The 26,357-nt window shown below is 42.8% G+C and overlaps 1 long non-coding RNA gene across 1 annotated transcript; it reads right to left on the reverse strand.

Moving 5' to 3' along the window:
• Positions 1-938: 938 nt before the first annotated feature.
• Positions 939-25,659, reverse strand: LOC308473918. Its single transcript, XR_013984399.1, has 4 exons — positions 25,234-25,659; positions 24,415-24,583; positions 4,676-4,780; positions 939-2,161 (listed from the first exon to the last, which is right to left on the reverse strand). It is a non-coding gene; the product is annotated as an uncharacterized lncRNA (long non-coding RNA).
• Positions 25,660-26,357: the final 698 nt, after the last annotated feature.

The raw sequence follows: 26,357 nt of genomic DNA on the forward strand, positions 1-26,357 counted from the left end.
GGACTTTTCTGTCTTCCTAGTATATATTTAATCCCAAGGATGACCACCCTCCTGATTTTAAATCAGACACTGCAAAATAAATAAATATTGTGTGCAACAGATGGATTAAAAAGCATTATATGATGGAGGGATCTCAGGCTTCAATGTGATAACAGGGATGCTAAAAAACAATTTCCTGCCTCCATCCATGTTCCATACACACTTTGTCTACACAGGAGGTTCTCTTATCTTGGCTGCCTGTTGACAGCCTCAGAGCAAGCAAGCAGGCAGGCAATGGAGCCCAGCCAGCCAGTCCTTGCTGTTGGGAATGGACAGACAAGTGGGAGGCCAGGTGGGCAGGCAGGCACTATGAGCCTTACTGCCATGCAGGCCCAGCAGCACCTGCTGTTGCCACTGCTGCCTCCCAAGGTAAGGTGCTGGCCTCACATTCACCTTGGGCCACTAAGGCTGGGGGCATCCTCATTCCAGGCCCCTGTGGGGCAGTGTGAGGAGGCACTTCTCTTTGGGGCAGGAGGAGAGGCAGCTCATAGACCAGGGGTAGCAGCAGCTGCCCGGAGGACTCCCAAGGAGAGAAGAGAGGGAAGAGGAGGCTGAGGGTGTTCGAAAAAGGGTGAGGGGCTGCCTGAGCCACAGTGGCACCACAGGGATAATATAGTTGGTCAAGGGAGCCGTGGACTCAAAAATGTTGAAAAGCTCTGTCCTAAGACTTCCAAACTGGATCTCATCACTTAATCTGAAACTCCTGTTTTTAAATCTTACTACAAACCAAAGCCCCTTCCTTCTTATTCATGTGGGTATCAACAATACTGCCAGACACTGCCTTGAATGTACAACAAGGGACCATGAGACTCCGGGTAGAAAGTTGGGGCACAGGTGGTTTTTTTCATCACTCTTTCCTGTTGAAGGTCATGGCCCCGGAAGTATTGTCAGGAAGGTGTTGTCAGGAATGAGTTGGCTATAGTGGTTGGCAGGAACGTGTTAAGAGTCTTGCAAACCTGGGAGAGGTAGTCAATGCAGAAGACAGAATCAGGATTCAAGATGACCTTAACTGACTGTGGGCCAAAACTAACAAAATTATTTTCAATAGGGACAAATATAAGATTCTACACTTAGGTGGGAAGAACCAACTGCACAAATATAAGATGGAGGATACCTGGTTTGCTAGTAGTACAGCATGTGGAAGTTTTGGTAGACCACAAACTTAACATGAGTCAACAGTGTGATGCCGCAGCAAAAAAGCTAATGTTATTCTAGGCTGCATCAACAAAAGTATAGTGTCATGGGAAGTCATAGTACTGCTCTATTCTGCTTCTGACAGACCGCACTCAAGAGTACTATGTCCAAGCTGGAATATGTGCAGAGGGGGGCAACCAAGATATTCAAGGGTCTGGAAACCAAGGGAGAGAATTATGTTGTTTAATCTGGTAAAGAGGAGACTGAGAAGAGATATGATAGGCTAGCAATCTTCAATTATCTAAAGGGCTGTCTTATGGAAGATGCAGACAGCTTGTTTTCTCCTGCTCCAGAGGGTAGGACCCAAACCAATGGCTTTAAGCTACAAGAAAGGAGATGCCAACTTTCTGATGACAAGAGCTGTTAGACAGTGAAGGACTCCCGTCAATGGAGGTTTATATGCAAGGGTTGGATGGCTGTCATGGATGCTTTTACTGAGCTTCCTGCATGGCAGGAGGTTGGGCTAAATGACTCTCAGCACCCCTTCCAACTCTATGATTCCATGATTTTAATAGCTGAATTCAAATTATAAAAATCATTCTAAATCCTAACCTCTACAATCAAGCAAACCTCCACCTAATTTTTCCAATAAAACTAGACAATGCTGACCTTCAGTACAACATCAAAACAGAGAAAGCAAATGTAGATTTAATACACTGCAGAATTTATCATAGCTGCAATAAAAGCCTTCAGCGCCAGTTGACTAAACTGATTTGATGTTTTGGAATTTCAAGCAAAACTCAGTCCTGCACAGCTTGTGACTTTTCCAATTGAATGGTACTCACCTGCCATGTTTGGTGGCTTTCAAGGTGCTTGAGAAAGCAGCTTTTCTTGCCAAAATATGGCAGTTGTAAAGCACTTGGCCTTGGACTGAAGCCCACATGAAGCTTAAAGACAGGAGGAGCTGTGGGGCAGCAGACCTGAAATACTGAGTTGAAAAAGGATCCAGGTAACAGGAAAATTAACAGGAAGCCTGGAGGCAGGGTGTCTCAGGAAGTGAGCCAAGGCAGTGATGAACTTCAGGTTCCAGTTGCTAAGAAACAGGAATCTGAGGGCTAAACTTCACGCCTCCCTGGCTGCTATCTGCAGTAAACAGTACCTTTTGGAGGCAAATAACGAAGGAGGGTGGAATAAAAATAGGCGACTTAAGCACACTATTCTAGAAACATGAGCAACATCACACGCAGCTGGGCCATTTGAGAGAGCAAGGTGAAAGAGGTTGAGACCTAAGAAAACACTACCATGATGTTTGTTTCTTTATGAGTTGACAGATTTCAAATATTCTTATAAATAAAATAAAGACAGGAATGGAAAAGACGATGAACTGAGGAAAGAAGGGCCAATCGGGGGGACGTGTAGAAAAAACTCACAAGAGATCTAAGGTCAGGGGAAGTGGTACATTTTAGGCAGGCAGAGAAATGTGGCAGATAACTAGAGTCCTGGGTAATAAAGGATGCTAGCCTAGACATTTCTCTGATAACTAGTCTTCCATGTTCATAATTTCATTGTTGCATGACAGAGCATTTAGCCATGTGGACCCTTCTCAGCTCAAAGTGGTGTTCGTAAAAACCAGGTTTATGGCCTTAGTGAAAACTAGGCATCAAGGTCTGTATTGAGAAAGTATAATCTTTATAATAACGTAGGGGTTGACAACCTTTCTGGGGCTGTGTGCACATTTGCTAACTGGAGAAACTGTCATGGGTATAACCAATGGGTATAGAAGGCTTCTTTTGAGCCTTATTACAGCAGGCAGAAAGGGCGAATCCTGCCATAAAGAAACATTTATATCAAAAAGGAAAGAAGCAGGGAGATCAATTTCCCAAACTGAACAACACAATTCATAATAATGGGAAGCAAAATAAACCTCAGACTTGGCTGCTAGGCTCTTTCTGTAGGTTAGGAAAACAACAAGCTTTCTACATCATTCTGTCTGCACGCTCTTGCTAAATTCCAACTTATTAGGGGCCAGGAAAAAATGTTGGCAGCCTGATTTCTGACTCTTAACCCAGGAGTGCACTTCCTTCTGTCAGCTCACTTCAGAATCCTAAACACTAAAAACTGGGGAAAACGGCAATATAGCCAACAGTGCTTTTTAGTTACATAATTGAATCCCACACTATCTGACATAAAAGAAATTATACACATGTGTACTTTCAGATTAATGCATTCCATACTTCATTTTACCCTGATGTGCTTTTATACTGGTAACTCTGACGGTGCCGCACACACCAAAAAGTCTGCAAATTGATGCTGTCACCAAAAGATGATAGACTGATTCAATTAACCAATAAGTCATTTTAAGAGTGCTGTTGGGAGTTACTTACTAAGGCCATACACAGCTTAGTCTCTCTTCAAGAGTTTGCATTCTGTCATTCTGCTTCATTATTCTTACAGTTTCATTAATAAACCTTTGGAAAACATCCTCTTCTCAGAGGATAGCAGAGTCTGCGCAAATCTGCTTCTCATTTGCTACAGTGTTGTTTTGCACCTTGCACGAAGCAGAGGTTCTAGAAGAATATGCCCACTTCTGAGAACTTCCTCAGAATCTGATGCAACTTGAATCCAAGGCAAAACAAGCTAGTTCCCAAACTCCAGAACCACCTCAGAAGGGTATTTTATTTTTTTATGGCCCAATTTCATACATTTTTGTACCTCCCTCAAGCTATCTATGTGATTACATTTACTCCTTCATACTAATATATAAGATCTCTTTGTATAACGCAGTAGGAAAGAGTGCGAAATATAAACACCATGGAGGTATGGGTAGGAAGTCAATTTCTGAGGATATATTAAACTGGAAATTAATTTGAAATTTTTAAATTGCTAATCTGAGATTTCTTAAATTTGTTCATTTGGGTTTTTTTAATTGAAAACTTAATAAAAAAATAATTGGCAAAATAAATAAATATTACTCCTTCATACATATGCTAAAGATTGTGCATTTCAGGCCAAAAGGAGGAAAAAGAGGCCACAGAGAGTGGATGCTGCTTTGTGATTGACAATTCTAGGGAATGCCCTTACCAGGTTCTCTATTTTACTCTCGATAGCATTGCTTTTAGGAGGGATGTAGAAGGAACATATCAGAAACTCCTCTCTGCAGGCTGACTGCATCTGTCTGGCAGTGGGGCAGCACTCTGTGGCTTCCAAGTACAGTTTGAGAACTGCAACTAACTTGGGAGACCAGAAAGCAGTTCGGCTGAAACCAAACTGCACAATCCAGACTACCTTGCAAATGGTTCCCTATTTTTCAGCCAGCCCCTCTGCTGCCAGACAAAGGTTATTATTTATTTTATATATCTATTAACGTTATATCCTACCCTTCCTCCCAAGGAAGTCTAAATAAACATTTTCAAGTTATCTGCAATATATCCCCTGGCGGCTACAGGCTTGATGGTGGTTGTAACATGCCCATGTTTATAAGAATATAAAAAGCAGCACTTACAAAGGCCTTATTGCTTCCTCTGGGCGTGACTCCGACAGCTTCTAGTTGTATGTTCAGAAAACTGCTTCCAGTGGATTCAGTGCACTTCTGACCCATGTAATGGCTCTGGGTACACAAGACAAAACAAGAGGAAGGGCTTGAAACAGCTGTGCTCTCCAGAGCCTCCAAGACAAACTTGTGCTTCAGTTTCTAGGTCTTGATCTTGTGACCTTAGGGCAAGTCCTCAAATTACCAGCTTCTTAATACTAAGGCCACATTCACACCACGCATTTAAAACACGAGGGTACCACTTTGAACAGTCACGGCTTCCTCCAAAGTACAGTCATACCTCGTGTTACGTTTGCTTCATGTTACGCTCTTTCAGGTTATGTCCCGTGGTGACCCGGAAGTACCGGAAAGGGTTACTTCCGGGTTTCGCCACTCACGCATGCGCAGAAGCGCAAAATGATGTCACGCGCATGCACAGAAGCACCGAAGTGCAACCCGTGCGTGCGCAGACGTGCCGCTGCGGGTTGTGCTCTTTTCATGTTGCAAACGGGCCTCCGGAACGGATCCCGTTTGCAACCAGAGGTACCACTGTATAGGGACCATAAACACCAGGATTTTTCTGCATCAAAGTTAGCAAAACAATAGATGGTGGCATTCCTCTTGTACTAGGGTCAGGATCTTGCATTAAACAGATAAATGTCAGGACTTTAAAACTGGATCACCGGCTCCCTTTCTGGTCCAGGCCCAGCAAATTCTTTATTTATTATTTGGTTTTAAAGGGTTTGCATTCACTTTCAATAAAATTTGCAGTTTACAAAAATTCCAAACAAGTTGACAACAAATTAGAAACATACAAAAATATATTAAAACCATAAAATTCAATTGGAGTGTCATACAAACAAGCCCAGCTTGTGGGGGCGGGGGGAGGATCAAATTGAATTTAAATATTATGGTTATTTTTAATGCCTCATTTCTCAGGATCTATAACCGATATATGAACTTGTTCCTTACTTCATAATTATAAAAAAAATAATAATGATACAGATGACAAGTAGAAGGACTCTTTTAGTTGTGTGTTCCTCATTTGAGTAGCAAAATGTTAGACTGTTAACATGTAGGCTGATACATGAACAGATTGTTATTACAAGGCAGAAATGGTTCTATGAGGAGTAAACTGGAACAATGTGATTCAGAGTATCTGAAGTCAGGCTTTTTGGGCCAGACAAAATACATCTGGAATACAATCAATACAATTTATATCATATTTTCCTAGTACAGCAGCTAATAGCAGCATTGTAGAATAATCTTGATTAGGGAAATGACTTAGTGGGAAACAGTTGAGCCCAAAGAGATTAGCAGCCCTGCAACTGTTTTGAACTATAAATGGATCTTCCATATATAGATTAGCCTACCCCTGTGTTAGAACAGAGTTGTCACTGAATTCTAATAAAGTGAGGGAATGAGGCAGTTTAAAGCATAACATGGGCATAGCAGGAGAGAGTACTAAAACACGCATATATTCCTCCCTCCTGTTATCTCCAACCATTTTTTTCCTGGTGGGCCTCCCTCCAAGACTGGAGGTAACTCTGAACTTCTTTGGGAGGTCCCCCCCCCCCGAATTAATAGCCATTAATTTGTGAAGCTTAAAGAACACAGGGCAAATACATTAATAAGGCAGTTGCCATCAGCAAGAAATTAAAAATTCCCTTTCAAGCACACCACCATCAACTACAAGCTTAGTGTTGTATCAAAACACATGAGTGTATTGCTGAAATGCCAGAAAGTGGGGGGGGGGGGAGCCTCCGCATGGGAAATATGTCACAGACCAGCGGCTGTCTAGTTGCAGGCACATTCGCATCAGGATAATAATGCTACTGCTGACAGATTTTTTGACATATTTGGAGCAAGTGAGAGGTTTTAGACAATGGGAGAAGAAACTGCTCTCTATTCATTTGGGTTCTTTCGCTTGGGGAATGAGTATAAAACAATTCCCTCATCGTATGCAATGGGAAAGTGTTTTAATGTCAATTAGATCCCAAGAAAGTCCCAAACAAATCCAAGTTCCTTCTGATTCCCGCCCCCCTTCATTTCCTTTTTTTCTCTTTCCTTTTTACCTCCAGACTGGTCTACCTAAGGGAGAGACTGATGTGCTACTCTGTTATCTGCCAGAGAACTTACTGAGCTCGTTAGCCTTCATCCAAGGTATTATGCATTCACATACTGGCTCAAAACTTCCACTACTTCCTTGGCATCAGTTAAATGGGAAAGTTAGAACTGCATACCATCCATATTTTGAAGACAGCTAACACCCAAATCCCAGTATAAATTCTCCTAGCAGTGTGTTTATATGTTAAACAGCATGAGGAACAAGGTAGTATACTGAGTGTCACTCTGGATCACCAGAAGTCCCCTGGCAGCATCTTTTGGAATCAACTAGAGCAGGGGGTCAGCAAACTTTTTCAGTAGGGGGCTGGTCCACTATCCCTCAGACCTTGTGGGGGCCGGACTATACTTTGGAAAAAAAATGAATGAATTCCTATGCCCCACAAATAACCCAGAGATGCATTTTAAATAAAAGGACACATTCTACTCATGTAAAAACACACTGATTCTGGGACTGTCTGCGGGCTGGATTTAGAAGGTGATTGGGCTGGATTCGGCCCCCGGGCCTTAGTTTGCCTACCCATGAACTAGAGATATAGGATGAGTGCCCCCCCACCCCCAACTGGCCCTGTATTGCATCTTGCTCACTGCAGCACCAGTGCTATGGAACTCCCCCCCAGAAAGGTTTGGTTGACCCTCATCATTTTAATGTTTGAGCGGCTAATACTATTGTTCCCACCCAGCTTTAGTGTCGTTTAACCTTTTGTCTCCTTGTTTTTATGCTTACTTGTTTTACCTTGTTCTTGGTTTTAATTTAAGAAATCGATTTTAGCAAATTATTTTAAACTTCTTTATATGTCGAGTATACCACATTTATAAAGAAAACCGAGTATACAGTACTTTTATAAGATAAATAAAATATATCCAGTTCCTCTTGTCTCTGCACTGTTTTAGCTCCTTAATAACTGGGAGAAACAAAGCAAAGGAGAAGCATAAAGCAATAATGAAATTTACAAACTAGCTGAATCGATGTTCATTTTACTTAAACAATAGATTGAAAATGTGGGTTAGCAAGGAGTGGGTAGCGGCCGTAGGTGTGAAATCAGCTTGTGTATTTATTTCATAATGAATTAAAACTTGAAACCAATGGGCCCCATTCAGTTCATTTTCTATTCATTACTCAATTAATTGTATCAATAACAAATGGGCACCAGTTTATGGGCTAATAGCCGTAAATAAATAAATAAATAAATAAAAGTTTTGGGCACCAGTGCTGTTTGTTTTCGTTACACCATGCAGTGCTTATTTCAAGCTGGGGTCTCTGCTTTGTTTTAGTTGTAGTGGAGCTAATTTCAGTGGTAGCTCCATGACAGCAGCCATGTTATTTTTCCAGATGCCCTAGACATTGCACTTGCTCTGGTATATTAAAACTAGAAAAATAAAACTAGGAAAGAAAAAAAGAAACAAATGGAACAAAAGTGAATGTATGTAGTGAAATGAATGTACGGTAACTTTAATGTATAAGGAAACAAAATGAAGCCCCCTTACAAATGAGCAATGAAATGAATGAAGTTTTTAATAATAAAAAGGAATGAAATAATCTTGTATATCACTACTTCCCCCTAAGCCTCAACAGAGGCCAGCAAAGTTAATTGAACAAGCTGCAAAATGTTGATCAGCTTCAGTTGAAATTATTTCTTTACAGACGTTCATGGCATCTTTAACAGTAATGACTATATATCAGAGGAATTGCAACCTGCCTTAGCTGGCAAGTTCTTCTATTTAACCTGTAAATTGATGCATAAACAGGTTTATGGAAAAGCCCAAGTGTCCAATTCTTGTCCCACAAAAGAGAGCTGAGTCTTCAGAAGGCTCCTAAATCTTTCTACCACTTGGGGAAAAGGCAACCTTACCACAGAAGCAAAGGTAACTAAGATTAATGGGAAGGGAAGAAAAAGGGGGGGGCAAGCCCATTTTACAAAAGAAAAGAAACTGAGAAGAAGCTAACAGTTGTATTTTAATGTTTGTGCAGTGCCATAACTAGCCAGTTCTTCACACCTATATTGGCTCATAATTCAACTGCCCTCCTGTTCTGTTTCCATCTGGGAATCAGCATTGTGTGGCCATTTGAGGATGGCTGTGGAAATATTCCTGCTGAAATTCTCAGGTCATTCAGCTCATAGCTCTTGCAAACACACATATACACACACCAGCTGGCATGTTTGTCTCCTTCCCTGCCAACAGTGTTCAACAGCTGAGTGTACTTTACTGTCAGTTGATGCTTATGCACTGAGGCTACAGGGACACAGTGCTCCCATGGAAAGTGCCAGGAGGTTTTTTTAAAAAATAAAAAATATATTTTAAAATCCCCCAAAATCTCAAAGCTGCCTACTCTTTCCTGTCCCCGCCCCCATTTAATACCTCTTTTTGAACTGAGAGAAAAACTCCTGGAGACATTTATCCCAATCGTCTGTTCTCTGGGTAATCAGCTCCCTGTACCAGTCAGCTGATCCTAATCCAAAAGTATTACTATGGCAACAAGGTCCTTCCCATGTGTCTCTCTGGGCAGAAAAGCCATGTGAAATTTGAATATTAGGATGGCTGCCTATTCTGCCCATATTCTGCAGTTTCCCACTTCTCCCTGTTATAACGGCTAACCAGCCAGCAAGCCCATGCAGGAGGTGGGGCAGCCAAGGACACTTGCCCTGGGTCACAGAGGGCTAAACTGGCTGGGGGACCTGCCAGGGACCAGCTGTTTTTTTGTTTGAGTGCATAACTTTATTTTTTTTAAAAAAAGTCCCAACCTGGTCCTCAGACAAACTCTGCACAGACCTGCCAGCCACAACATCAGTTTAGGTAGGACTGCTTGAAGAATAGCCCTACTGGTCTCTAATAGGGTCTATCTGAATCATACCAATGTTCTGAGCATGCTCAGAGTTGTTTCCTTGAAGTCCACATCTCATGTTCTAGTAATCAGAGAAGCAACAGGGCATGTTTCTTACTTTGAGGAGCTTTTGTTGTTTTGTTGTATTTGTTTTGTGACCAAGAGAGAGAGATTGCACGCAAGCAGCAATGGACACTGTGTGAATCTCTTTCTGTGATAAGTATCTACTTTTATTTAATCGTTTTGCCTTTATTTTCTTCTGAATTGGAGAATTAGGAAGAGAAATGGTGGACCTTGTGTATGTGTTGCAACAAACTCTGTACTGTACTATATTAACCACTTCCCTGCATTCACTCATTAAAAGCTACAGCAGCAGCTGGCTTGGGCAGGGCAGGTACGTTTTCCATGCAAACCATGTGCTCTACAACTGAGCCACAGCTCCTCTCCAAGTGTAAAAAGGAGATTATGGGGGGGAAATGACAATATACTAGGCCTGCATATCATGGTAATGTTCAAAAGATGCCAAGCAGGAGACTCGTATGTGGTGCCAGTTTCATCAATATAACACTTAAGGTTCATGTTCCTCAATTAAGGCTGTATCTTTATCAACCTTCCCTACTGACTCGCAGCCACTTTGACCATAAAAAAGTGAAGAGAAAGTGAAGCCAATGTACCACAACTAATAGCAGCACATGGAAGTACAGGCAATTGCATTTTTCATTATTACTTTTGGGTCACCTCCAACTTAAAAGATTCCCAGTGAATATCCTTTGCCAAGTCTGGAATGAATGGATCATTCCACAAACATAACGAGAGAGAGAACCAGTGAATGACAATCAGAGCCCTCAAACTGCTTAGAAAACAAATATGTGGGTCGCTGTTGGGAAGATTTAATGGCAAAGAACTAACACTGATTCTTCTTCCCCTCTCACCATCGTAACTGCTCTCATGCAGCATGTATGGCTGATTACCACGTTGTCATTTTAAATGAAGTTGAAAACATGCTGACAACTCAGTAATGTTTTCCTTTCAGCTCTACAAATGCTGCAGCAACTGATTACAACTGGATTGTAAGTACCTAACAAGAGCATTACAAAAAGAAAAAGACTAATGAGGAGAGAGGAAGTGGGGGAAATGGGGTGGGGGGAGAATTGCAACACAAAAATAAATTAAATTAATGAAAAGAGAAGAGGAAAAAGAAGCCATTTAAGTAGTGTTCATTATGCTATAATTTAGAGCTACAATGGCAGTAAAAAAACAATTCTGTAATGTATTCTCTTTATGGTTTCATGTCCCAATTTGTAAATTGTCTTTCTGCCTCCATTCTTCTCTCTCTGGGGGCAAAATGGATGCCTGAACTACTCCAAGCCATGATTACAATGTGAAACAGAAGCAGCCACAAACACTCTCCCTCCTGCCCCATCAAAAGAAGAGGTCTTGCTCACATGTGGGAATATTTGACATTATTTTGAATGTGCCCCTTAGAAGGTGGTGAAAAGGAGATGTGCAAATGACTTCTGCTTCTACTGCCATTCTTCTAGTATAAAGTGGAAATGAGGAATTTGTGCATGTTTCACCACTCCTTATAATGCATAAAGTGGGCTTCGGCAAACATTTTGCAGACCTTCAAATGTAAAAATTAGATGATACCAGTGTCTGCTATGACTTGCAGTTAAAAATGAAAAACAAAATCTAAATTAAACCCATCTGTGATGCCATGAAGGTATTTCCGGCACAAATGGCTGATTAGAGGAGTTAAGTGCAGGAATGCCAATTAACTGGCATAATTACATCTCTTGTTTTTAAAGGGAAACGGTGGTGCTTTTGTGAGAGCAAATTGTGCTTTAATTATGGTAGAATCCTATTTGCGAAAAGTGAGAGTTATTCTCCACACCTCAGGGGTTCTCAGACTAATATATCAGTTCTGTTTGGGCCTCCCTAATTGTAATTAAGGGCTTGTCCGGACAATCCCGATTGTTGAGCTCAGGCGCATCAGCTTCCTGTAGTTTAGGTATGTGGCGTGTGTCTCACAGCCCCCAGTGGTTTCCTGCTGGTCTGCCTCCTGCTGTTTTATTCAGTTTGCAAGCCTAGATGTGATCCTTGCCCATGAGCTGGCTTCCCATGCTCCTAGTTCATGCTATAGTTGCCTGCATGTGCCCAAGCAAAACAATGACAGGCACTTTATTTGATGGTGCTTGTCTCATCTCAGTCCCAGGAGGAACAGATCAAAGGAGCAAGGAAGCAAGGTCACATATGCTGCTTGCATGTTTAAGAATCCCACAGGAGAAATGCTACAGAAAGAGACAAATGCCCATTGGTCTAGTGCAGGAACAGCCAACTGGCTGCCTTCAGGCATCATTCAATCTCCAAGATGAAGGCTGCCATTTTTGCCCTTTCAAATGATGATTTCACTCCCCGCCCCCTATGTTTTAAAAATGTGTTTGGTAGCTCCTGAAAAGAGAAATAAATGGCGACACTAATATATTTCTATATCCACAACACACTTTTCACAAACCCTACCAAAACGTTGGGGTATAAACAAGTAAAGAAAACGGCAGCCTCGTGGTGTTGCTGTTGCACCAGAACCAACAGTCAGGGCTTTCTCAGTTACTACAGTTTTCATGCACGGATTCAGAGCTTCTATAACTGATATGCGTTCCTATTCCACACTGAACTTGCTGCACTAGAGTCGGTAGGTAATTTCTTAGAGAACTGCAGGAAAGGATGAAAATACAAGAATGACCTGATTAATGGCATTTGTTCAAAAGTGGGGGGGGGGGGCGGCACATTGCTGAGTTTTGAATATTCAGACTGATCCTTGGGAAGTGTAGTTACATCAGAATGCTAAATGTTTTCCTGCAGCTGAAGCAATCTAATTGGGGAATTAGAATTCAGAGTATGTGCAAAGTCCTATTACGTTGCTATTTGCAATATAAATCTTAACACAATTTTTACTACCCTACTCAAAGCCCTGTAAATAACCACTTTAAAACCTGCATCTCAGGTAAATGCCATTAATTCCCCAGAGACACAATACAGTCACATTATTTCAGTTTTTATTGTGTCTTTATTATTCAGCTGTGTGGAGCTTGATCCTTGTGTAAACATTAGATTTCATTGTCTATAGTTGTCCTCAGCAAAAGCAGTTTTAGCTACAAATAACCCCAAGTATCTATTCTGCTCAAACACTTTCCTGCAGCCTCGATGGTTATTTCTTAGGTTCTATAAAGGGGAAAACAGAAGCACTAAGAATTCTGTATAGGAAGGAATCCTCATAGGGTGTAGAGGGTTCATTTTCCACATCCTCTCCAGCCATTGTATGCAGACACTGGACCAGGACTATGCCCTTAAATACTGTGGGTGCCAAGCACACATTGCTAATATCTGCACCTAGCTTGCTCCATCTATTCAATGAGCTGCCACTCAGAGTTCATTTTCCTTGACTGATCAGAATGCAGAAGCTTCAACAGGTTAAGGAAAGTGCGTACAGACCTCTCATTGTCCATGAGGAGCGGATGCACTGACATTGGTCCATCAAGCCAAGTACATGTTAGGATTTTACGTAAGCCAATGCTGGCTAGTGTGATTAGTATAAATCACATGAGATGGCTGAGAAGAGTGTGGGAATGGAAGACTGTCTTATCTCTTCTGTCTGAGAATGTTATTGGACTGTACTTTCACTTTTGCTGTGTTTTTTTTTCTGCCAGAGTTTGGAGAACACAGACGTGATTCTGGACTCTCTGTATATATTGTGAATAAAGTGTAGTTTAGATCTACAGATGTTTCTATCTTCTTGCTGCGTGATGCCAGAAGACCTGTGTGCACTTTTCATATGAGAAGTGTCACAGAGGGGCACTCTGGAGTGAAGGGACATGCCATTCCAGAGACGTGCCTACTGGGAGACGCTCGGAGGTACTGGGGGTCTGCCGTCCCCCCAGGAGTGCTTACCCTCAACAGTACAGTCTACTGCAATTCTCCAAGTTTCAGGATGGAATGTTTCCTAGTCTTGCCACAAGAGATTCCAAGGATTGTATCTGGGACCTTCTGCATGTGAAGCATTAAGGTTACTCCCCATCAAGAAAATCATTTGCACCTGCAGCAGCTGCACCTTTTACTTGCCTAATGGGGTGGAGCTTCTTCACGAGCTTCCTGACAGGTGGGCTGCTGTGGCTTATCAGGAAGGAGAGACACAAGATGGTGAGGGGGATGGCACCAGGAGAGCCAATCTGGCACTGCTGCCAGTGTGTTTCTGGTGTGCCAGCCTCCCTCCTGCCACCTTCCCCTCCTCCTCTTGGTATGCAACAGAGACCCACCTTCCAGTGAGCTAGCATAGCAGCTCTGCTCCACTGGCCAGCCTCTCCTGCTGTTATTCCAGTATCATTCTTTGGCAAATGCTTCCGCATGTGGTATACTGTGTGGTGTCTATGTGGCATAGTGGTCCGTGTGTTGGACTAGGACAGGGGAGTGCAAACCCCTGTTTAGCCTGACCATAGGTCAGGAATCAGCTTTCAGCCTAACCTATCTCACAGGGTTATTTTGAGGATAAAATATGGAATAGGACCATTTCTGTTGCCTTGAGTTCTTCAAAATAAGGGGGAGGATATGATATAAATATATATAAATCAATTCCCTTCTCTGTCTTCCACCTCCTGGCTTGCAGTGGAAATTCTATGCATGTGACAGTGTATTTGGCCTATGTAGCCTTTGGTGGGGATTAGAATCCCCTTGAAATACCACAAGCGCTTTGCAGAAGCATTCTTTGAATCAGCCACCCCACTTCTCCTTTAAACATCAGAGCAAGCAGACAGATGGCGCCGGGCAGAGAGGGGACACCCCCATCCTCTTGCCCCCTGCTTTCTGTTTCTCCGCAAGGTTTAAAAAATAAAGGGGGTGGCTGCTTCAAATAGAAGTTTTGCAAAGGACCTTAAAACAGCCTGCCAGAGGCCCAAAGAGGAGCAAGTGGACTGCCTTAAAGCCTTTGCAAGTCTCCACAGTCTCCCCTTTTAATCCACAAAGATGGTAAATTTAAAGGGGGAGGGGGAGACTTGCAAAGCCATGCAAGGGGTTTTGATAAATGAGCAACCCTACCCACCTGCCAATCATGTGACACCATAGTGACACCATGTAATTGACAGCCCCACCTACTTGTCAAATTTGGCCTCCAAGGCCACAATCCCATGGAGCCAAAAAGGTTCTCTATGACTGTCTTAAAGCAAGAAGCAAGTGTTCTAGCCTGAGCAAGAAGGAAACATCTTTGCCACTAGCGTTCAAGAAAAACCCTGAAAAGACTGGAAGATGCTAGAATAAGTAATTTAAAAGTTGTCTTGTCCATAACTATAGGCTGCATATGTCACCCGTGGGCTCTTTCAAGCACTGGGAAATGATCATGTTGTGCTTTATTGTGTCAACATCAACAATTGTGTCCACACTTAGAGATATATGGTACTTCACTTTATATCACAGAAGACTGAAAATCTGTTTCTATCAGTACCTGTGTACACTGTCTGAATTTTTTGATGAATTCCTATCTTGATCCCATCAAAAGACCTTAATCCTGGTCTACAGAGGGTTTGCATAAAAGCTAGAAGTACCTTATCTGTCTTCCTTCTGCCTTTCTTCTGCACACACAGGTAGCAGAAGAGTGAAAAACACACACTGTGGAAGAGCAATAAAGGATTGCTTTGCTACAGTACCGGATATCAGAAGATGATACATTTTAACTCATAAATGAAGCATCCCCACCACCAAAGAACACCTCTGGATTCTTCAAATCTTGTGACACAGAACTCAAGCCCTGCTTGAACTATTTCATAATCTGTTCAGCAGATCTTTTTTTTCAAACAAATGCCATTCAAATGGGAGCCTAAGAGCACACCCATTTATGGGATTAAAGCAAGGGTGCTGGCCCATCACCCTACATTGCCCAAAATTTATTCTCAGGAAAACTAGTTGCTGACCAAGACTTTATACATTCATGATTATTCATATAAAACAGGAGTAGCCAACCAGATGTGATTGGACCACACCTCTCAACAGCCCCAGCCAAAATGGTCAACGGTCATTAGCCTTTTCCCAAAATTTTGAATTAGAGCACAGTTTGAACTGAGACTGGTGCCCTCATGGTGATGCTTTCCTGGGAAGAGATGTCTAGGCATCCATGTTTGGGTAGCCTCCAGCTTAGGCTACTGCTGTGTGTTATGTGTAGGCCTGTCTTTGAAGACTACTCCAAAGCTTCAGTTAATCCAAAATACAGCAGCAAGCTAACTATCTGGGAGCAGTTCAACGGAACACCTCTTCCTAGTCTTGGAGCAACTTCACAGGCTACCATTAACTGCCTCACATTGGAAGCCTTTCTGGAGATGCTCTCAGCTTTAGAGGTTAGACTGGTGGCAACAGAGCAAAGGTGTTCTTGACTGTGATGCCACATTTGCAAAACACTGTCTCTTCAAAGAGGATCGCAGAATCATAGAGTTGGAAGGAGCTCCGAGGGTCATCTAGACCAAACTCCTGACATGCAGGAATTTCAACCAAATCGTACATGACAGTTTGGGTAGCTCACTTGGTTAGAGTGTGGTGCTGATAATACCAAGGTTGCAGGTTTGGTTTCCAGACCCTTGATCATCTTGGTCTCCCTCCTCGGCATGTGTTCCAGCTTATCAATATCCTTCTTAAATTGTAGTGCCCAGAATTGGACTCTATACTCCAGATGTGGTTTGATCAAGGCAGGTTAGAGGACAACTATGATTTCCATTGATCTAGACACTATACTTCTGTTGATGCAACCTAGAATAGCATTAGCTTTTTTACTGCTGTATCACACTGTTGACTCATGTTAAGCTTGTGATTTACTAAGACCCCAAGATCCTTTTCACATATACTACTGGCAAACCACATGTCCCCTGTCTTATATTTGTGCAGCTGGTTTTTCCTGCCTAAGTGAATAACCGTACATTTGTCCCTATTGAAATTAATTCTGTTAGTTTGAGCCCAGTTCTATAATATGTTAAGGTCATATTGAATTCTGATTATGCCTTCAGTGGCATTGACTACCCCTCCCCGTCTGGTGTTATTTGCAAATCTGATGAGCATCCCCTCAATTCCTTCATACAAGTTGTTTATAAAGATGATGAACAACAATGGGCTCAGGACAGAACCCTGGAGCACCCCACTTGTCACTTTTTTCCAGGATGACAAGGAACCGTTAGTAAGCACTCTTTGGGTTTGGTCAGCCAACCAGCTACAAATCCACCTAGCCATTATCACCCCTCCCACTTTTTAACCAGCTTCTCCACAAGAATATCATGGGGGACTTTGTCAAAAGCCTTACTGAAATCAATATACACTACATCCACAGCATTTCCCTGATCCACCAAGCTTGTAACTATCAAAAAAAAGACATGAGATTCATCTGGCATGACTTGTTTTTAAGAAACCCATGCTGGATCACAGCATCCTTTTCTAAACGCTCACAGACCGACTGTTCATCAGGTGCCAAATCTAATCTGAGAGTATGTAAGGGAGATTGAAGAGTGGGACCTACATTTTAGAAATAAATGTCCTTTCAGTACCAGCTGAATGCATTTTTATGTTCCCAGGCCTTTTTAAATGTCATATAATTGCTTTTATTCTTCTGCTGTGGTGTTTTTATGCTCTTGCTTCTGCTGCTTTTATATATTTTGCTATTTTTTGGAGGTATTGTTCTAATTGTTGTTGTTTTTATTGGCTCTTCTCAACCCACCCTGAGAGCATTATTGCTGAAAAATTGTATATACATTTTAATAAATTACAAAATACACAGTCAGAACTGGGTAAAAGAGTGTGCATATTAACAACTCCAATTTTGATGGATTAATAATTTCATATACACATATCCCCTAAGAGAAGGCACACAAGCCTTTTTATTAGTGATAGTCTGCTACAAAGTATACCTGCAAACAAGGAAACATGCTAGAAGGCATCAACACTATTAATTTTAGCAGAATTCAAAGCACCTGGATGCTACTGAGGTAGCTCAGTACCTTTTGAAATAAATAAAATGGAGCACATAACTCTTTGTGATTTACCAGCACCACCTATTGGCAAAATATAACATTAAAAAGGGAGTTCCTCTTAAGAGTTTCCTTACCAAAGTACATCTGTACAGGTTACAGATTTTATCCAGATTCACACTGTTGGTCCTTGTTCTATACCAGATCTGTTCAGCCAGTCCTTTTAGAATGGCCCAAAAAACCTCCCCACTCTCCAAGAGGCCTTTGAAATGTATTTAAAAGCCATTGCTTTGAATCAACCACACTTTGCTTGCCTCTTTAGGCAGCCCCCCTCCCCTTCCTTCTCCCTTTCTATCACTTGGCTGTGTCAAACTATAGATTATGGGTGCCTCAGAGCAGGGGGCCCATCCCCTTGTCCTCTGTAAAGAGCCAGTCTGATGGCACTCTGTAATATAATTTCTATACATATGTTAATAATAAAACAATAATATTTAAAGTAAGTATTTTTAAAATTAAAAAAATCATTGGGATGAGGATGACCACAGCCAGAATGATGAGTAGCGGGGGGGGGGACGACATGATAGAGGTATAAATTTCTCATGGTGGAGAGAAAGTGAACAGAAAGTCATTTTCCTCATTCTCTCCTTAGGCCACCCATGAAGATGAGTGTTAGAACACCCAGGACGGACAAAATAACATGTTTTTTTCGCACAGTACAGAGTTAAACTATAGAATTCGCTCCCAACTTGGATAGTTTTAGAAAAGGGTTAGGGAAATTCCTGAAGGGTAAGGCTCCTAGCCACAATGACTATGTTCTGCCTTCACTGTTGGAGACAGTGTGCCAATTACTGGGAATCACAAGTGGGGAGAGTGTGTGGTTGTGTTTGGGTCCTGCTCATGGACTTCCCATAGGCAACTGGTTGGCCACTGTGGGAACAGGATGAGCTTTTGGTCTGATCCAACAGGGCTTTTCTTATGTACTAAATATGCTCATGTCTCATTGGGAGTGAGAGCAGTGGATTGGCACATCCGGATTGTTGTTGTCATTGTTGTTTGGTTGGCCACTGTGAGAACAGGATGCTGGCCACTGGCTTCATCCAGCACGCTCTGCTTATGTTCATACTTCTGCAGAACTCAGGCTCCCTGCAACATGCCGCTACTTCCCTCTTTGTTTTCAGTGGTCCCATTCCAGTCCCATTTCTGTTGGTGCTCAGCACTTTAGTTCACTCTTAGAGAGACAGTTCACGTGATTAAAAAAAAAGAATCAAGCAGGTGCATTTATGAAATAAGCTAATGTTACGGAGGAGACTTCATTATTGTAGCATTTCTTATACTAACAAGCATACACAAGAGGGAGCTCCAGGACTGGTGAGAACTTCACTGAATCAAACTGGATTTTAAATCTGAACAAAATAACCTGCACTTCATTTTTCCCCACCTGGAAAACAATAAGGGCAATACAAAATACATGGAATGAGAATGAGTAGGGAAAGGCAGATTGAGGATTCTATCACTGATTGGTTTGATGAAAGGACAACCTTTGCAGCTGTCTTTGAAACATATTTGTAACTTTCTTATGACTGTGTCTTTGTTTCATGGGCCTACACGGTTGAAGTAAGCTGGAGTAAAACTGATAATAAAAATGCTTATTAACTAGCCTTTGTTTCAAGAAATTGTAAGAGAAAGCAACTGTGTTTATTCCAAGTCAACTATTTAGGCAAATTGTTTAGTTGATGGCTTGATTCAGGAAATAGAAAGCACATTTGGGCACATCTCTTAGGTGTAGGAAATTATACATTTCAGAAGGGCAAGGGCACATATTTTCAACTTAGTTGTAATTCTAAGTGGTACAGGATTGCATTAACAGGATTTCCAGGTGCTGATATATCCTTGTTATTTCATTTTTTATTTTGTTATTTATCTATCACCATGCGAACACTACAGAAAGGTAAGTCAGGAAAGCAATGCAGAGTTAGTCATTAAAATGACACACAATATTATTTTTGACCAGGATGCTCTTGTCTAGTAGTTCTCATTGGCTAGAAGCAAGTTCATGTTCTGTTATGGAAACTTAGAAAACATATACTCTGCTTACATTCCAGCTTTCTGCAGCCATATACCTACATAACCAAAAGCCAGATCCCAACATTCCATCACACTCCAGCATGACCAAGTCCACACATGTCTATGCAGATATGAGCAGATTTATGTCTTAACAGATGAGGTCACATGGGACGGGGGGAAATTAAGCACCCACCCCAATGGTATGTCCGAGTATGCCCTTTATGTAAAAACCTATATGTTGTTTGCCATAGAGAATAAAGAAAGGGGTTCTTTATAAATGCTTCATGAGCTTCTGAACCATACAAGAATCTTCACCAAGCATGGGCATTCAGATCAAAGCGATCTTTATTTTCACCTATTCATGCTCCCAGGCTGGCCACCTGATTTGGTTGCTCTGAGAACAAAGAAGGTCTGTGGTGGGCCATTAGGTTAACTAGATTAAAGTTAATTTTGCCTAGCCCAGCAATGTCATGATGATTCTGGCTACTAACAAATTTAAGATTGTTTGTACGTGTGGCTTAGTGGTTAGAGTGTCAGGCTAGGACCTTGGAGATCAAAGTTCAAATCTCTGCTCAGCCATGAATCTCACTGAGTGACTTTGGGCTGGTTGCCACCTCCTAGTCTAAGCTACCTCACAGGGTTGTTTTTTTGTAAGGGTAAAACAGATGGGAAGGGCCATGTATGCCACAAACTTACAAATAAACCAAACTTGCAAATAAAACAGCATAATAAAAACCATGTGGACATTACTGTGGTGTTGTGGTGTGCAAATAAATTTGTATGTGTAAGAATGTCAAAGATTAAACTAACACATTCTTGCAGGAACAAAACCAACTATTTGAAGGTTATTTAATAGTTTAGGTGTCGGAACTCATTCTTGTACCCTTGAGCTAAATTTCTGATGATGAAGAGACAATGAGAAGGTTCTCAGAAACAGAGTGCAGATCTTGAAGCAGCTTCATATGGGCTATTTTCTCCTGTGTACCCTGCAGTTTTCTCATTGCATGCTGTGACTAGCTAGAATCATAAATTGACATGACCTTTGCTTGCTATTAAAATATATATTGCTGCACACACACACTCCCCAGGAGATTCCATAACATTAATGGAACTTTTAAAGGTTTACAGTAGTGTGTTGCAATGCTCCCCCCCCCTCCACTAGCGGACATTTCTTTATGAGAGAAGCAGAGGAGATGAAGGAGAAGTAAGTGGCACATTGCGTGCCATGAAAGTTCCAGTGCTAACCTGAATTTGGAAATCAAAACCAGGAAGCACCTTCAGCACCCTTTCATTTTAAGGGTTCACTGAACATATTCTTAGATTCTGCGTTTCTCTTCCCTTTGCTAATTCCCACGCTGTTCTTACACTATAGCGAACACCACTCAATATATGGTTAAAGAGAGCCGCTCGTAGCCTGGTGTAGTTGTCACTAGGGTAGCCTGCTTCAGGCTGGTGCCTTCCAGATGTCGTGGGCTGCGATTCCCATCAATGCCAGGCAGCATGGCCTGTAGGTCAGGGCTCATGAAAGTAGTAGTCCATCTGCAGGGCACCATGCTTGTGAAAGTGTCTCCAGGGAGAACAATAACACCACAGGAACTGATGGGATTCTCCCCCCCCACACACACACACTGGCCCCATCTCCAACCTCTGTAAATTGTGCTGAACTCTGTACAGAACTTATGGAAGCTCTACACATGTGTAAGCTGTCCACATGGAGCCTTTATCCATGTGGTGTGTATCCCACAAATAGAAGCCTATGCGAATAAAGTTTGTGTGAAAATAGAAATTCCTCTGAACTTCTGTTTGTTCAGAGGAACTTCTTTGCTGCAATCACTGCTGCCAAGTCACTTGTCCTCAGTGCACCCCTCTGCTCAGAGGGAGAGAGCAAGGTGGACAGAAGATGCTCTTCCTTCTTGCTCCTATCAATACTCACTCGTTGCTTAGGTAGAGGGGACAAGTGAAGATGCAGTGACTGCAAGGAGAAGGAAATGCAGGGGCAGGACCCCTGTTGGGGGGTGGTCCTTGGCAGGTGCCCAACAATTCAGGCTCCGTGCTAGTACTGTCTATGTTCGCTCCTCCCCCTTCAGTTGCTTTTTCACTCTGCGTGGTTGCTTGCTGGCTCAGGGCGTCCAATTTAGATGGTCTTGGAAAAGCCAGTAAAAGGCTTCCCCTAAACCAGTGGTTCCCAATTGAGAGTCCACAGACCCAACCAGGGGGTCCATGGCACCATTCACATAACAAAAACTACCATAGAGAAATCAAAATTTTAAAAAGTAGGGGGTCCACGGCTTGGCTTTTGAAAGGCATGGGGTCCGGATTACTTAGCTAATTGGGAACCACCGCCCTAGGCAACTCTTTCAGAACAGCATAGATTAGTGACCCTCCCAAACTGAAAAAGACTTATCTGAGAGCTTTAAAAAGCCACATAGGTTTATAAGCTGTTGTGCAGGATTGTGTGTTTGTGACAATCTGTGTGATGAGCAGTTTGTAAATGTCTAGTCTGAGAAGCAAGAAATGGGGTCAGTTATTGCAACAGGCAGTACCGGCCCCAAGGTGGCATCAGGATGAGCCCCTAGCCCAGAACACAAGCTCAGAGTAGAAGAAGAAGAGGAGTTTGGATTTGATATCCCGCTTTATCACTACCCTAAGGAGTCTCAAAGCGGCTAACATTCTCCTTTCCCTTCCTCCCCCACAACAAACACTCTGTGAGGTGAGTGGGGCTGAGAGACTTCAGAGAAGTGTGACTAGCCCAAAGTCACCCAGCAGCTGCATGTGGAGGAGCAGAGACGCGAACCTGGTTCACCAGATTACGAGACTACCGCTCTTAAGAGTGAAGCAAGGTGCTATGCCAAGCATGCACTGCCCCAACCTGAGGCCACCGGTTGAATCAAAACTAGCAACTTCCTTCAAGGAAGGGCTGCAGAGCACATACTTGGCATTCAGAAGGTCTCGGGTCAGTTGCTGACCTCTTCAGGTAAGGCTGGGGGAAATCCCTGCCTGAAGTTCTGGAGAGCTGCTACCAGCCAGTGGAGGCAATACTGAGCCAGATGGAACAGTGTTCTGACTCACTTTAAAGGCAGCTTCTAGTGTCCCACCCCACCCCAACCTGCACCTGCAGTGTCTGCGACTGATGTCACCAGTAACCACATTCCATGCAGCTGGCCAACCAAAGCAAGTTTAGAGGAAAGCGACTATTTAATTCCTCAGAACTGTTTCCTTTAATCAGTGAAAGAATCTGAACAGCCTGGAGCATCATGACAGAGGTGATGGAACTAGACTTGCCGCAAGAGTAAACATTGTGGTTTCTGCATATTTCATACTTTGTGTAATATTATTTTGACTAAGTAGTATAGCAGCAGAGAGGGTGTTTAAGGGGTGCTTAGAGTATGATCCCCACGTCAAGCAATTTCACCTATGTGCAGGGAGCGGAGCATAACCCACCACATAAGTGGGGGGAATGCATGTACTGGCTAAAGTTATTGCATAATTGTAGGGACAGCCCAATGGCTGCAGCTTTCAAACTTTTCATACTGACTTATCTGCTGAGGAACCACCACTGTGCATTTACAGAGGACTCTAGCACCATGTTCTAGGGTTGCCAAGTCTGTCTTCAACCTGAAGTGTTAGCAGTTTAGCTGCCTTCTCAGGTTCTTCTGGGGAAGGACTAAAAATCTCAGGCTGAGTGCACAGAATCAAGGGAATGGACTTGAGAGCATATTGCTTTTAATTTTGTCCTTTTTACATCAAGATCTGCCTTAGCAGTCAGGCTATGTTCCCTTTCTCCTATGAACATGTCCTGCCCTCTCATGAGACAAGGAGATGAGGCATAAGATCTGGCCTCCTCCACAGCTACCCACCAGTGCAGCCACCGTCTCCACACCCATCTGCTGCTGCTGCCTCCCTTAAGCCCAGCTTCCATGTATATCTTAACTCCTGGATGAGTCTCAGGATGTGGGTCCTGTCTGACAACTCACTGAAGCCACATGTAAACAAAGTGCAACCTAGAACATACCCAAAACTACCATGGGTTTGTACACTGATTAGTGTAGGTGGTTAGGTTGTTTATCAGGGAAGCTTATCTTTTATTCTTGATCATCTCCTTGAGAAATCTCTGCTGGTTTTCTAATGCTCTCAGAACTCCCCAGATGATTTTTTAAACTGCCGATTAAGTATTCTGAACCAGAAGTGGTTAATCCAGAGTCAAATTGAAATCAACTCAACTTTTATTGCCTGAATAAGGTCGTTCGCCAAACAGGGCGGTCCTGAGAGTCAGCATACTGCTTCCTTCAAAACTGGCTCTTTAGATAATGTAGCAACAAAATCTAAACACTGTCAACAGTCCTGTGCATTCCAAGCATGTAAACCCTATACTCTCCTAGATTTGGTTTCCCTAAGGCAGCAGCTGAAACTGCTCAAATTTCTCTAGACTCCACAATAACAATGCCCTCCTGTCTACAGCAAAGCTTTCTTTTCTGAACGGGGATCAAAGAGACTATGTCAATTCTTTCTGTTGATACACAGATTAAATAAGATCAGCAGCAGGGTAAGCTTAATGTGTGGGCCACCACAAGTAAATTCAGAAAACGAGGAATGTGCAGCAGACCACAACTTAGTGAACTAATGTATTGCATGGGTTCAGGAGTGAGAATAATAGAGAGTCTCTGGTTTCAAGAGGAAATCCCACAGCCAAATACATCTGTATTGACACCTACCTCAAGAGAAATAGCATTTCAGGAAATGGGCTTGTTAGGGGTGGGCATCTAGAAAAATGAGTAAATAGCCACATTCTTGTTTTCCTTCTTCATGCTTCTCAACAGGATTTCCTTGTTCCATCACGAGGAACTCTTTGGTTCAGTAGCAGGAATAATTTCCTCTTTCTTACTTGAAAGAGAAGCCAAAACAGAGATCAGGAGCTTGGGACAGAGACAGCACTTTAGTCAGGAAGAGGAGGAAGATTACTAATGACAAGCTGCTGTTATTTATTTGCACTCCTTCTTTATCTGAACATAGCTTCCAGAATTACATACACATGTTAGCACATTAGCATCTGCAATTCCTTATGTCTGAACCTATACTAGTCGAGACAACTGTGGTCATTTCCAAAGGAGCCACAGGCTCCCTATGTCACATTCAGAATTCACTTCTCTCATTTTGCCAGATGGAATATACCCATTTACTTATTTTTAAAAACATTGATAAACCACTTAATATTCCCCAAGCCACTTATGCTAGAGCCAGTGTGGTGCACTGTGGAGATTACAGTGCTGGACTGAGACCTGAGAGACCAGGGTTCAAATTCCCTACTCAGCCATGAAGCTCACTGGATGACCTTGGGCCAGCCACAACCTCTCAGCTTCACCTAACGCACAGGGTTGTTTGTGAGCATAAAATGGCGGGGGGAGGGAGAGACAGGGAGAACTGTGCATACCACCTTGAGCTCTTTGGAGGAAAGGTGGGCTATAAATGTAATATTGTTGCACACCACCCCAACATCCAAGTAGTATGAGATTCCTGGAGTTCCAGGCACTTACCTGTCATGAACTGGCACGATGATGGGGACAAGGAAAAGGATCCTGGTGAGGGGTGTAGCCGGGACTGGGGCACACGGAAGCAAGCAGGGGATGGGGAAGGAAGTATTCACAGGGTGATGGAGGATAGCAAGGGATGGGGTTTGTGCACAGGAATCAGGGCAGCAGGACCCAGAGCCAGAGGGGCCCCTGTCTCCACAAACACAGCAGGCTCTGAGGCATAAGGGAGCAGCAGGAGTGGTGCTTTAGGAGGCTGAGGCAGGCAAGGGGCCACAGCCTGCTTCACTAGCTGGCCAGGTGGGGCTTGTTAGCTCTGGGAGGAAGTGTGTGATTCCTCAACTGGAATAGGCTTGGAGCAGGTGAGGGTCACAAGCCTCATCAAGCCCAGATGCTGCAATCAGCATGCAAAGTACAGAAGGGAAGCAGAGCTGAGGGTGCTGTCTGCTCAACTGCCCATGTTGATGGACCTTGACTTGGATGCTCCTGCACCTCCACAGAACTGTGCTTTGGGTTGGACTCTGGATTGTATCCTGACTGCTGGACTTCAGACCTGGCTACTTGGATTGACCCTGGACTGTGTCTTTGGACTTGTGTGGATTGAACCTCAGATTTTGGACTTGGCATACTGACTTGCAGCCAGGTGGGCCAGGGGTCGTGTTTCCTTTTGGACTGTGGTTGTGTCTTTATGATATATGGTTTATTCACATGTATATACAACCTGAGTCTCTGATGGAGGGGTTCACAGCATTAACACCCCAAAAGTATCTTGTTTCTCCCATAGTCATAGCCTTGGGATTCAAACAGAAATAAAATGTTGCTCTCAAATGTTGCTCTGACTCTCTCTCTTCCCCTCCCTCCCTCTCCATCTTGCTGATTTACCTTTAGGTCGCATCACTACCACTTTTCAACTCTAAACTTGGGCTTTGACTTTCTAACTTTATCTAACTTTCTTTTGTTCTCTTAAGGGTCCATCACCCAGGTGATCACCGCAACACAGGAAGCTAGCCTGCCTTACATTTTAACATTGCAGGATACAGGAGTTAGGAAGATTTCACATACAGCCTACTTCCTCCCCTGGAAACTCAGAACAGTATGTATGTATGTATGTATGTATGTATGTATGTATG

Source organism: Podarcis pityusensis (genome assembly GCF_964106645.2).
Source record: "Podarcis pityusensis genome assembly, chromosome: 3".
Taxonomy (NCBI): Eukaryota; Metazoa; Chordata; class Lepidosauria; order Squamata; family Lacertidae; genus Podarcis; species Podarcis pityusensis.